At 44.3% G+C, this 3,904-nt stretch overlaps 1 pseudogene; it reads left to right on the top strand.

Moving 5' to 3' along the window:
- The first annotated feature begins 2,768 nt into the window (after positions 1-2,768).
- LOC101758482 lies at positions 2,769-3,557 on the top strand (annotated as a pseudogene).
- Positions 3,558-3,904: the final 347 nt, after the last annotated feature.

The following is a 3,904-nucleotide window of genomic DNA, read 5'->3' as shown; positions in this document are numbered from 1 at the left end:
TACCACTACCACATGGTCGTGGTCGTGTTTCCTGAACAAGATGTTCGAAATTTTTTTTCATTTCACGGGTCAGATCTCAAATTGGGCCAAATAACATAAATATCATTTTTCTACTCATTTTATTCTATAATTTGAATCACTTGCGGTTCAAATTTGACTTATACCAAAAAATTTCTTAAAATGCAATTAATTAAATAAATATAGCAAACAAATTCAAAAATATACCAAACTTTAACATGGAGTACCACATGTTGTATGTGGGGAGTAGAAAAAATTTCAAGGTGGAAAGAGGAAAAAATTTTATTGTTTTGCCGAGTGTTAAAAAAAACACTCGGCAAACTCCACTCTTTGCCGAGTGTTTTTTTTTGACACTCGACAAACCCACTCTTTGCCGAGTATTTTTTTTGACACTCGGGAAAGTTCAATGTTTGGCGAGTGTTTTTTTTGCTGAGTGTTCTTAGCCCGGCACTCGGCAAAGAGCTTGTTTGCCGAGTGTCCGAAAAAAATACTCGAAAAAAAAAACACTCAGCAAATTTAAGGTTTCCGGTAGTGATGAAAATGAAATTGTATTTGAAACTACCTCTACAATGCAAAATTTCATGGTGTAGTTTCATATGCACTACATGCAAGACACAAACTGTGCTGGTAACTGTGCATACATGGTTTCATCTAGATGAAACCCCTCTTACCTCTCTCCTCATTTACTCACTTGTCACATCATCAAAAATGCTGACATGGCACCCTAATTAATGTGCATAAAACCTCTATAAAACCTACGCTGGAATTAGTCTTAGCAATGAATTTGTGGTTGAGCATGTAAAGGTGCAACTTTATCCTTTCACACAGGCATCCGGGACGTTTATGTCCCGTCAACTGAAGGCCGATGTAGGTACGGTTCACAAAATAAATAAGATATATGAGAAATAGAGATGAATAGGACAAGATCGTACGTGACCCGATGCTAGATCTACGTCCAGGATTGAACCCACCCGGGCTTCGGGCAGTAGAAACACATTTTCGCCTTTTTTATAATACACAGAAAAGGAGCTTATCTGCACTAAACCAACATACCAAATCTAGAAATAGAAAACATGCATAAAAGAATCTGCAAGGAAGAGAGCGTTTGAAAACCAAACAAACAGGTGTGTGTGAGTGTGTTTATGGGTGTGAGTCTTTCTTCTACGATTAATACAATGGTCCGCTGTTTTTCTGCGTGTTCGAGAAAAAATTAATGAGCTCTCAAAAAACCAAGGTTTTAAATCAGGCACATTTTGGTTACTGTTCTGTTAAATGCTAGAGTCAAAACTAAAACTATGTGGACTATCGTTTCCACTTTCTGAAAAAAAACTTGCATTCAGTGTTTGTGATTTCAATGTTCTTCTCGTCTTGAAAAGGCTTGTCAATTAGCAATATCAGACCTTTTTTAAAAAAAACAAAAAACAATTGGTGATACACGAGTCATAACTTAGTTTCACCACAAAAATGTTTATCATTTGCAAATAGATTCTAAGAGATATGGAACCCTGATATTTTTCCTTTTTTAATAAAATGTTTATGGAAGTTGTTGAGCAGTCCTCCTATAACATGATTTTTTTTTGCGAAATAAATAAATTTGAAATTTAACCTTGCCTTACGAAAGTTGAAAAAAAAAATGAAATCGAGCTCAAATGGCAGCAGAAACAGGGAGCCTAGAAATTTGGGCGGAAGAGGAAGGGAATCACAGAGGGAATACACCTTTCACGTTTCCAAAACGTGCAGGCCCAGCAGTCAGGCACATTTGAGTGTACAACCTGCTCATGCCGATCCAATTGCTCGGCAACATCAGTGAGAAGTTTTGTAGCTATCGTATTCATATACATTTCCAATAGAATTTTGTAGCAGTAGCTGTTATTTTCAAATACTACCTCCGTTCTTAAATATATCACGTTGTTAACTTTTTTTCATTTGTTTGATTATTTATCTTTTCTACAATTTTATTTGCAAATAGATAAACCTACAAGTTAAATGTAAAATACATTTGATAATAAAGAAAATGATACTTTAATTAACCTAACTCGTTTAATTGATATCGGTGGCAAAAAGTCAACGGCGAGTACAAATTTTGGTGAGCCAGGCTGCGTGACACGGGCCAAAATATGTGTGGGCCTTGGTCAAGCCCAACCGGCTGTCTTCTCGCTCACGCCGTCACGCGTCGCCTCTCCGCAACCCAAACCCCTCGTCCCCTCCCATTCCCCTCTCGCATCCGCCGACCACGAGCGCACCATGGCGCCACTGCCGCCGACGCCGACGGAGCTGATCGACGACGTCACCGCCGAGATCCTCCTCCGCATCCCACCGGACGAGCCCGAGCACCTCTTCCGCGCCGCCCTCGTCTGCAAGCCGTGGCTCCGCATCCTCTGCGACCCCGCCTTCCGCCGCCGGTACCGCGTCTTCCACGGAGCCCCTCCCCTCCTCGGCCTCCTCCACAGGCTCCAGGTCCTGCAAGGTCCCCCACCCGTCCGCTTCGCCTCCACCACATCGATGCCCGACTTCCCCCACCCGGGCTCCGACGGCGACCACGCGCTCCCCCTCGACTGCCGCCACGGCCGCGTCCTCGTCCAGATGTGGGGGGGAAGGGGAAGAGGGTCTGGTTTACCTCGTCTGGGACCCCGTCACGGGCGACCGGCACTTGGCGCCTAAACCGGACATCGATTGGCTCATCCACACCGCCACCGTGTTCTGCGCCGCCGTCGGCTGCGATCATCTCGACTGCCACGGCGGCCCCTTCCGCGTGCTCTTTATGGCCACCGACAACGATGGCCTACTGGTTAAGGTGAGCTTGTACTCCTCGGAAACGGGTGTGTGGAGCGCGCCAGTATCTCTTGGCGATAGTTGTGAATGCTATGTGCAGCATATGGAAGATGCCATTCAAGAAGACCGCTACCACTTACCTTATGTCCAGCCTAGGCGAGCTGCCGTTATCGGAGATGAGATCTACTTCACGCTTCGGCGGGGTCATGCAATCATCAAGTACGACGGGTGCAACAACTGCTTATCCATGATTAACCCACCACCGCACAATGCATACGGAATCACCCTCATGGTGATGGATGACAGTTCATTGGGGTTTGTCTGCTTTGAGGGTTCCAGCCTTTATTTGTGGTCGAGGAAGGTCAGTTCAGAAGGAGCTGCAGAATGGGTGCAATGTAGGGTCATCGAGCTGAAGACAATTATACCCGTGTTGTTGATCCTGGTGAGGTACCATTTGTGGTTGGTGCTGCAGAGGGTGTGGGTGCCATCTTCATAAGCACAGATGCTGGCTTATTCACCATAGAGATCAAGTCAGGGCGGGTGAGAGAGGTTGACGAACCTGGAAAATACTTTAGCGTCCTACCCGGCCTACATGAGATTCTACACTCCAGGTATTGTGCTGGCCCTTGCTTGTCTATTGTCCTGCATTTTCTTTACAGCTTCTGTATGTTTTCTTAATTAGATTGTTCTGGTTCGTGAACAATTAATTGTAATGTAAGTAGCATAGTATGCGTTCTTTACAGACAATTTTATGTGTGCTAGAGAAAACTTAATATGACATTAGAAAACAGAACAATATTTTTGTTATGAGATTTGACTCGTGGAAGACCATGACCATGCATCACTACGGGAAAGCTAAAATTTGCCGAGTGTTTTTTCTTTGCATAGAGAAATATAAAAAATTTCCGGATGCTAGTCTCTCTGGCCCTGAGGCATGCTGCCGAGCAGGTGCTGCTCGTTGAGCTGCTGCACGAAAACCTGCGGACGGGAAGAACGTTGAGTTGCTGCCAATAGTATCACCCCATGTGGCGGGGCTGCTTGCTGAGGCTTAACAATCCACCTGAATTTCACTTTTCTCTTTTTACTGTATTAAAACTTGTAATTAGTATTTCTC

The sequence above is a fragment of the Setaria italica genome, chromosome VIII (genome assembly GCF_000263155.2).
Source record: "Setaria italica strain Yugu1 chromosome VIII, Setaria_italica_v2.0, whole genome shotgun sequence".
NCBI lineage: Eukaryota > Viridiplantae > Streptophyta > Magnoliopsida > Poales > Poaceae > Setaria > Setaria italica.
Note: the sequence above shows the minus strand (reverse complement) of the source record. Positions and strands in the feature narration are given on the sequence as shown.